Source organism: Nicotiana tomentosiformis, chromosome 9 (assembly GCF_000390325.3).
Source record: "Nicotiana tomentosiformis chromosome 9, ASM39032v3, whole genome shotgun sequence".
Taxonomy (NCBI): domain Eukaryota; kingdom Viridiplantae; phylum Streptophyta; class Magnoliopsida; order Solanales; family Solanaceae; genus Nicotiana; species Nicotiana tomentosiformis.
Genome location: NC_090820.1, coordinates 93,945,335 through 93,955,666, shown reverse-complemented (window position 1 = coordinate 93,955,666; position 10,332 = coordinate 93,945,335). Strand labels below are relative to the sequence as shown.

General features: G+C 40.0%; 2 long non-coding RNA genes across 5 annotated transcripts; one reads left to right on the top strand and one right to left on the bottom strand.

The window, feature by feature from the left end:
* The first annotated feature begins 5,885 nt into the window (after window positions 1-5,885).
* On the top strand, window positions 5,886-7,183 carry LOC108942948 (uncharacterized). Its single transcript, XR_011411025.1, has 2 exons — window positions 5,886-5,988; window positions 6,792-7,183. It is a non-coding gene; the product is annotated as an uncharacterized lncRNA (long non-coding RNA).
* On the bottom strand, window positions 6,058-10,005 carry LOC104121012 (uncharacterized). Of its 4 annotated transcripts, none has more exons than XR_691780.2 (4): window positions 9,742-10,005; window positions 7,705-9,245; window positions 7,068-7,252; window positions 6,058-6,528 (listed from the first exon to the last, which is right to left on the bottom strand). It is a non-coding gene; the product is annotated as an uncharacterized lncRNA (long non-coding RNA). The 4 variants fall into 4 exon arrangements; XR_691781.2 differs by having other exon boundaries at window positions 7,068-8,280; window positions 9,176-9,245; XR_691779.3 differs by having other exon boundaries at window positions 6,058-6,531; window positions 7,068-9,245.
* Between the last annotated feature and the right edge of the window lie 327 nt (window positions 10,006-10,332).

Below are 10,332 nucleotides of genomic sequence, written 5' to 3'. Positions count from 1 at the left end.
GCCATAGATCTTAAAGCACGCGTTGCACTCTTTTTTTCTTAGACCAGTTTTATCCCAATTGGGTTTTTCGACAGGGTTTTTAACGAGGCAACAAAGATATGCTGCACTTACAACAGTATCCGAGGCCTCTTTACAATCGACCTCGAATACTGGGGGGGGGGGGGGGAGGTATTAGCCTTCAAATATATCAAGTTCTGATGCAAGAAAGTTATTTCGCAACAACGGGGTTCCTATAGGAAACGTTGTAAGAGCCAAATGATCAAAACGAACCATGCTCATGTAGTTGGCCCGAACCCAGGCGCGAAACATGAACACATGTATAGTGACTTGCAAAGAAAGTTTTCCTCTTTACCGACATCTTATATCCAAGAAAGATTCCTCTATTTGGAGATTTATTACACAAACAGAGTTAAGATAAATTCGACTGCTAAGCCCACATGCTACTTTATTTCGAGTTCGAGGAAGCATTCACTCGACCATTACGCCTACATGCTACATTACTTCGGGTTTGAATCATTCACTCGACTACTAAGCCTACAGGCTACTTTCATTTCGAGTTCGAGCAAGCACTCACTCGACCATTATACCTACGAGCCACTTTATCCCGAGTTCAAATCATTCACTCGACTACTAAGCCCACATGCTACTTTATTTCTAGTTCGAGCAAGCACTCACTTGACCATTACGCCTACGGGCTACATCACTTCGAGTTCGAATTATTCACTCGACTACTAAGCCCACGGGCTACTTTATTTCGAGTTCGAGAAAGCACTCACTCGACCATTACGCCTACGGGCTACATTACTTCGAGTTCGAATCATTCACTCGACTACTAAGCCTACGGGCTACTTTCATTTCGAGTTCGAGCAAGTACCCACTCGACCATTACCTACGGGCTACATCACTTCGAGTTCGAATCATTCACTCGACTACTAAGCCCACAGGCTACTTTATTTCGAGTTCGAGCAAGCACTCACTGGACCATTACGCCTACGGGCTACATTACTTCAAGTTCGAATCATTCACTCGACTACTAAGCCTACGGGATACTTTCATTTTGAGTTCGAGCAAGCACTCACTCGACCATTATGCCTACGGGCTATATTACTTCGGGTTCGAATCATTCACTCGACTACTAAGCCCACGGGCTATTTTATTTCGAGTTCGAGCAAGCACTCACTCGATCATTATGCCTACGGGCTACATTACTTCGAGTTCGAATCATTCACTCGACTACTAAGCCTGCGGGCTACTTTCATTTCGCGTTCGAGCAAGCACTCACTCGACCATTACGCCTACAGGCTACATTACTTCGAGCTCAAATCATTGACTCGACTTATAAGCCTAAGGACTACATCACTTCAAATCTGAATAAGCACTCACTCGATTATAGACTAAGCTTCCTGCTCATCCTCAGGAGCGGTTTCTTCTCTATCGGAATCCCCCCCGTTCTCGGATCCGCTCTTGCTACCATCATCATCATCGCCATCAGAAGCCAAGGCTTCAGCTTTAGCTTCGAGCTCTTTAGCCTTTTTTATCTCTTCAGCAATGTCGAAACCTCGAGCGTGTATCTCCTCGAGGGTCTCCCTCCGAGACCGACACTTAGCAAGTTCAGCAACCCAATGTGCTCGAGTGTCGGCAGTATCCGCCGCCTCTCGTGCCTCTATCTGAGCAGCCTCGGCATCAGCCCGATACACGGCAATGGACTTGTCCGCCATGACTTTCGACCACTCAACCTCCGCCTTGGCTTCAGCAAGCCGTGTTGCAAGCTCCTCGATCCTCTTAGCCTGAGCCGAACCCTTTTGCTTGACGCTTCGAAACTGAACATCGGCCGATAATAATTTGGCCAAGATGGCTTCTTTTTCCGCAGCCAGGCGGTCGATAGTCTCCTTCCACCGATTACATTCAGCCTTGATTTGATCGACTTCTTCCCGAAGTAACCCGATATTTTCAACCTTTTGCTGCAGCTGAGATAACGAAGGGTTAACTTCCACAGTTGAGTCAAACCCATACTCTAACAGAACGAGGCTCACCTGCTTATCTAGTTCGGCCTCTTCTTCACGAGCCTTAGCCAAATCTGCTTGAAGGTCCTTTATAGCCTCGTCCTTTTGGCTGCAAAGAAGCCGCATGGCATCTCTCTCCCCCGAGACCTTATGAAGCTCGACCTCACACTGGCTGAGGTCGACTCGAAACCTACTAATGGCCTACACAGTAGGGAAAGAACACAAGTCAAGTTTGGAAAAGAACGAAGAAACCAAGCACAGTAAAATCATTACCCGAGAAATGAAACGTTGGGCCTCTTCTAGGAGAAGAGAAGCGTCACCAATGTCGGAGGCATCATCGACTCCAGTAAAGCAATCCCGAAAAGGGTCCCCTACACTAGAGCCTCCGCCCATATCGGGGGTCTTCAATTCTCGAGCTTCCTTTAATGCCTCCTCAGAAAAGGTTGGAAGAGAAGGCAAATAACCCACTGTCATAGTCCCAATCGAATCGCTCGGGACGCTCTGATCGAGACTCGGGGTACCGGAACCGACCCTGACCAGTACATCCGCCATCGGCTTAGAAGCTTTGGCAACCTCGATAGCTTTCACAGATCGGATCACCAAAGCCGAGGCATCATCTTTTTCTTCTTCTTCTTCTCTCAGTCATTGGACCGAGTCCATCGAAAGAGCGATGGCCTTCCTCCTCACCCTTCGAGTTTTGGGCTTGGGGTCCTCTGACCGAGAGACAGCTTTTCGCTTCTTATCTTTCCCCGGTTCCGGGACCGGGGACTTGGTTCCTTTTTCACCACTCGAAGGCCTCAAAACGGCATCCTTGGTTATACCTGCATGAAAGGAAATCGATAACGAATGGAGCATAAAAAATATTTCGAAGAACACGAGAAGTAACCCTTACCATGATTCTTGGCCTCCCATATACCTTTTTCCAAATCACGCCAAGCGCGTTCGGCATAAGAGGAAGTCGAGGCTAACTTCCGAACCCAATCCTCGAGGTCGGGGTGGCATCCAAGGGGCAGCTGTATATCGGAGAAAGACATCAGATAAAATAAAAAAAAAATGTACGAAAAGCAACGACTTATGAGAACCACTTACGGTCAAAATTTCATTTCTCGGGGAACGACATCTTCTCTTCCGGAATGAGGTCACGAGTCCTCACCCGGATATAACGGCCCATCCAACCCCGATCCTTATCTTCGTCGATTCTCGACATCAAAGCCTTCGATGCTCGACGATGAAGCCTGATTAGTCCTAGAAAAATTTGAGGCCGATACAATCATATGAGGTGATTCAGAGAAAAATCCAGCCCCCCGGCCTTGTTAGAGAAGAAGCGAAGTAAAGTTACTATACGCCATAGAGAGGGATGAATTTGACTAGGGTGACCTGATATCTTTTGCAAAAATCAATGATCACCGGGTCGACGGGACCCAACGTGAAGGGGTAAGTGTAAACACTTAAAACCCCCTCCACATGGGTGATGACACTCTCTTCGGGGGATGGAATTTGCAACACAACCTCGGAACCCCAGTTGCAGTTTTTCCTCACAGCCTCGAGATGACCCTCCGTTATCGAGCACATGTACATCGACACATGTTCACATCGACCCGGAACAGATGAAGGATTCTCAACCTTAAAATCGATCTTCAGAGTACACGGGCCGGGAACATACTCACGGGTAGGCGGCTCCACCTGCGCCTTGTCGCCGGACGACAGTGAAGAAGAAGCTTTCTCTTTCTAAGGTACAATTTTCGAAGTTTTGGCCATTGATATGAGAGAAAGAAAGGCAAAGGAAGATGAAAAGTTGATGACACCAAACACTGGTGTAGATGGCTCTGCAAGCGGCGAAATATAGAGAAAGGGTAAGAAAATTTGGAAGAATGAAGACGTAAAAGTGGTAAATGTTAGATGGAGGGGTTATTTATAGGCTTGCATCGTGACGGTTCAATATCAGAGGTGGCCGACCACTGTCTAACATGCATTAAATACCTTGAAAGACTAAATCGATGGGACATCTATCACATACGTCATGATCGAGCCTTGTGAAAATGTCAGCTTATAACCCGATCGAACCGTCGAAAATCATATCGATTCTCACCACATCCTTCCTGAGAAACGAGGGGACTATCTGTATACGACCGAAATAGATTTCGGCCTTCCTACGTTCGATCGAGTTCGAATGGTAAGCAACCGGAGTGGGATATGGGATGAGTTTCGAAGACAATACAAACGAGCCTCGAGTCCGAAGGCTGATCGAGGAGTCGGCTCGATACTTTTATCGAGCCCGTGACCAAATCGATCCGCAAGGCATTGCTTCGAGGTCGGAAATGCGCTACGCCCACCCCAAAAGTCGAACTCAAGCCAAAACCGATGGCTCGACCCAATAACGAGTTCGAGCCAGTATCGAGCTCACAGACAAAAGCCGTTACAACTGCACTAAGGGAGAGAATCTTGGCGGGAATCGAGGAAGAGACAATTCATCATGGGTCCTTCACTATATGCTCTATTTTATTATAAATAAAGTAGGACCCCTCTATTATAAAAGGGAAAAAATCCTTGTAAGCAGAAGGAGATACCGAATACACTGTAACAAAAGATCATTTCTCATATTGAAAGATATCTCCTGGTGCTTGTTTTACTTTATCTTATTCAGTCTTTTTGCTCACTATTCCCATTCTCATAGTCAAGAATACACATATTTCTATCTCTCTATATGATTTGTATTAAAGGGTATCACATATCCTTAGAACCATATACAAATTTAACGTTATCTGATTTATCGGGTAAACAAAGGAGAAGAAGTATTTCAATAGTCGGAATTCTAAGAAATAAACCAAATAAAGAAATAAAAACAAAGAAAAAGTACTTAATCAAAACGAAAGATGGACAAGGAAAGAAGTGTTTTTTTCTCAAAAGTGTTTCTTTCAAAAGTACTTTTGGTGAGAAGCAGTTTGTGTTTGGCTAATTTATTTGAAAAGCACTTCTAAGCAATAATTAGTGTTTGGCCAAGCTTTTAAAAACTGTTTCTAAGTGTATTTTTCTCAAAAGTGCTTTTGGAGAGAAACTACTTTTTTATGTTTCTCCAAAACTGCTTATGCTTCTATTCAAAAGCACTTTTTTCTCTTTAAAAGCTTGGCCAAACACTACAATTTTGAAAAAAAAAAATAGTTATTTTTTTGAATAAAAAGTGCTTTTGGCTTGGAGAAGTTTGGCCGAACAAGCTATAAAATCCTTGACCTCACTTGGTGCACCCTTTAACCATTACACCATATGACTCTTTGAGTTTGGGTGCACACACATATATTTATAGTTTTATATTATTTTAAAGTAATATAATATTATTATACATGATTTAGAGAAGAGAGTATGGGTACACGCGAAAGTTTGAAACTTGGGAAAATAACACTTTTAGTCCCTGTATTATACCTATATTCTTCTTTTAGTCCTTGTGTTATCCATCTTACCACTACTAACCTTCAATTATATCATGTGAGTAGTTTTGATCCTTCAACTAACAGACCTAAAAAATTTTAACGGAGAGTTCACTGCTAAAAAGGGCAATTCAGGTATTTAGAACATTATTGTTTGGAGAAATAAAAACTTCAAGAAAAATCAAACTCTTGTCCTGGACATCACGCACCCTAGTTGAACCCTAGTTCTACAATATTTGGACGCTTAGCATCAAGGGTGTGGCCTAGTGGTCAATGAAGTGGGTGAAAACCATGAGGTCTCAGGTTCAAATTCCAGCGGAGGCAAATACTAGGTGATTTCTTCTCATCTATCCAAGTCTTGGTGGATAGAATTACCCGATACACGTTGCTGGTGGGAGGTGACAGGTATCCCGAAGGTGCGCGCAAATTGGCCCGGACACCACGGTTATCAAAAAATAAATAAATTTGGACGCTTCTTCATTACAAAGAAGTCCTTGATCTATTTGATCCGGAAGCGACGATGGAATTGCGTTCTAAAAGTGGGTTACAATCCACCCCATCATGTGAGTATTCTTTGAGTTAATTAGTTAAAGATTTCATGGGACAATCAAAGCAAAGTATCACAGCATACATACTGAAATACTTGGAATTATTGGCTTGATGATGTGCAAATTATGAACTTAGTTTCAAACACTTTAAGGAACTGTATGCTAACACAAAATGGTATTCAATTTCTATTAGAAATTGAAAAAGTTTCACTAAAACATCTTTGATGCATTGCCAAAAACACCACATATATTCAATGCTCTCAATTGTATCTTAGAATCTGCACATGTCCAGTTTATCTTGAATAATTCGACCTCGATTGCTGCCACTTTCTTTTCAATTCCTCTACCCAAATTGTTTCTCCTTATTATGTTTGTGTGAATGAACAGATTACTGATTTCCAGTTTCTCCTCCTTATTATCAGTGCTCTCTTTTTTAAATGGTCGTTGTGTACAAATGACCATTTCCCTATCTGTCTCTGCAATTTTTTGAGTTGTCTCCTTACCAAACTCATGGTATCTTCATAATTTCCTTCTGGTCCTCTTCTTTTCCATTTTCTGCTAAATTAAAGGGAGATGGAAAATGAGTTTTCCCTAGAGACGTGAACAATAAACTGAAGGTAAATAGAAAGTCTTTAGAAATTTCTTTATTGAAACTACTACTAATCAGAATAATGACATCAAATTATAGGAATTTATTTAATATAAAAAAAGACATGCATGGTGCCTACCAGGTGAACTAATAGATTCTCATTTTCTAAAATTTACATTTACTTTATTTTAATGAAACCAATATATTTCTTTTTAAAATCTCTTTGCAGATGAAGGTGAAGATCATGATATGTACACAATTAAGCTGCACTATATGGTTTGGTGGATATTTGAGCCTGAGATGGATTATGTTGGTGGACAAATAGATTATTATGACTACTGTAAGAGAGATAAAAACTCTATTATCCAGATGAGACAATGTACGAAGAAGTTGCATGTTGATGATAGAAAAGTAAAATTTTTGTTCAAGTTTGGACCTCATTTCGAGACAAGTATAAGATTGTTAAAAAATAATTCAGATATATATAACCTTGTATGCGAAATACCTGTGAATAGAGAGGTTGAGATATTTGTTGAGCGCACAAATGAGGACCAATGGAGCTATGATGTGACTGATTTAGAGGGCAACTTCATGACGAAGAAGGCTTCGTAGATGTGAATATAGTAGAGGGAGATAACGATAGTGATGCTACAAGTGAAGATTGTGAGTCATTCCATGACTCTGACTATCCTGAAGAAGAAGATGACATGATTTTAGATAAAACCAATAATTCTATTACAGAGTTAGCTAGTGTCAAAGGATAAAACAAAGATAAACAGATTTGTGGAACTGGGAAATATATTGAGTCTGGGTTTGTCTCAAATATGCTAGCAGAGTTTCCTAGTCAGACTCAAGAAGAAGATTGTGTTCTATCAGACAATGAATTAATGAGTTTGCATGGAGATTCATATAATGATAACCCTAAAAGATCCATTGTTTTGAATCCAAGCAAGGACTTAGAGGATATGAGAGGATGTTTTAGATTAGAATAACAGCACTATAATCAACACATTCTTAAAATTGAAAGGCTAGTTAACTTGTTTACGAAAACCATAATACACAGAGAAGTTATTTGAATTTCCATCGAAATTATGTATCACAAATTGGGATAGAGAGTATGAAGAAGTAGCTCAATGTCATACAATGACTGCAATCATAATTTGGTCTGTTGAGCACTTTAACACCAAGTTTATTGCTTACTGCCATAAGGACCATTGAGAGGGTACCTTTACAAGCACCAGAGTAAAGGTATAACTAAAATGAAGAACAATAAGAGAAGTAAAAGTGCAACTCAAGTAGAATTGAATGTAGTGAATTATTCACATATTTACCAAATCATAAACTTTGGGGAAACCGACAGGGTGAAGTAGACTTAAGTTGGAAGTAGATGTAACTATATATTTTTTCATAAAAACATACTACTGTAAGCCATAAACTTTTGATTCTTCATAATCAAAAAGGACAAATATTCTCAATCAAATAACAGAATAGCTGCCTGTCAATTTGGCAGCATGACGTTTTGTGCCCTGAGCGTATGCCAATCACATAGCTTGAATGGCGAAAAGTCGCCTCTAGTTCGGATATGTGCTATTCAAGTTTGCCAGTCCTCTAATTAAAACAAGGTCGCTCCCAACCAGTTATCAAACCTAGATATCCAGTCATTTCAGATGAACTGCATAGTGTAGCTAGTGCCCCCAATGTTCTTGTTTACATATGACCTATAAGAATGTAAATTCACCAGTTATATGTACCCTCTGAAAATAAGGAAGTCAATAATACTAGATGATGTCACATACACCACAAGAGAAGAGGAAACAAAAGACTTACGGAAAATTAATGACAATGATACAAGATGTTAACACAGAGCAGAAGAAGAGATATGCAACGAAATGCAAGTACCTCATCTGTTATTAGTGGCTACACCAACGAGAACATGAAATTGGGATTCCAAATTATCAGAAACAATAGACAAATATTTTTCCAAGACACGTGATGAGAAAGCAGTACACAAAGAAAGAATCAACAAATATTTCCTTTTTCTTTTTCTATTGTTTCAGAAGTTCAACCTGGATTTGTCATAGGGCTGCACCAAGATTTGTATAGCTAGTTCAACCTGGATATGTCATGGTCACATTCAATTTTATTAACTATTGATATAGACTTATGTTTTCTATCAAACTAACTTTTCAACCATCACAGTAATGTTTTCTCCTACTACTAGTAATATAATACATGAGTTGAATGTACATATTTAAACTCTGCACCCAATCAAACGTGTGTCAAATAAAATACGAACGGAGGGAGTACATGTTTCTAGGGCATTCTGCCTTTCGCTAAGTTGTAAAGTTTAAGGAGCCGACAATGATAAGATTCATGCTCATTTACAAGTAAATAAGATTCATACCTTGGCTCTACAATATTCTGCATTGATTAAATTTTACCAAATCACTCATGGGAACAAACCCTGCCCGCCCTTAACTTAATCTAATAGTATGTTGGTATTATTACGCCCATACTCAAGTAAATGCAAACACAAAATTAAAAGGTAAAATCATGCAAGACCAAGTGATGTAAGATCAAAAGAGTAAACTGTAGATATAAATCAAGAGTGACCATAAGGATGTTCTTTGTCGTTGGGAACCCTTGCAGCTTTAAACGACATCATTGCCACTCCACTCAGAACCTGCAAAGACCAGAACCGAACATTAGACATTAATGTTTACAAAGTTGATTCAACATCACTATAACCTCCAGGGGAAGATGCAAGTGTTAGGTAGCAGGTCCATCCGAACCCACTAGATTCAACTCGACTTCTAAATACACACACAGTTACACAGTTAATATTTTGTTTAAAATAGCAGGTCTCTCCAGCTACTGCTTCTGTATCTTACTTTCACGGCTAGCACTACTTTCATTTCTAATCTTCATTAATCAAGCCATACCCCTATTTTCTAACGAATTTCAGTCTTGTTCCAAAATTTTATTCTAGAAATCATTAGAATCTAAAGTTCTAAAAAACATGAGAAAGCCAAGAAAGAGGAAAATATATCTAGGTAGCAGCTTAGATTTTGCAAACTAAATGATGTTGAGACCAAGAGAGTAGTGCATTCAGCCTATTAAAGGGGATGGCCACACCCAACCCAGCTCAAAATTGTGAAAAATCGAGAAGAGAAACATACGCGGAATCACGAGTACACTATGAAATCTTCGCAAGAACCAGGTGGATTTTGTTCCAATGTAGCTCAGATGAGCTCGCGCTCGTCGGACAGAGAGAGAGAGAGAGAGCATGTAGATATAGAAATAGAAAAAGTAGCACATTTGGTAGGCATAAGATCTTAGCTCGGATGAGTTTTGTTCTTCAAAGAGAGAGAAAGATAGAGATAGAGAGATGAAGGGAGAGAGAGAGACGCGCTAGTAGAGGCTAGAAGCAAACCAAAAGTGTAACACCAGATTTATCCAGTAGAGTGGGCGTTTGTACAAAAGAATTGTAAAATTGGAAATTTTTTTTAAAGTGAAAATGATATTTAAAATTTGGATTTGTGTTTGGATATGGATATAATTTTGGATTGTTTTTGAAGTTTTGTGAGTGATTTGAGTGAAAATTTTGAAAATCAGCTTTTTGGAGTTTTTTAAATTTTCGAAATTTTTTAAAATGCATATTTATGAACAAACGCTGATTTCGAAAAAAGTACACCCTCCGTTTCAATTTATGTGAACCCATTTGACTGGACACGGAATTTAAGTAAAAAGAGAAGACTTTTGAACTTGTG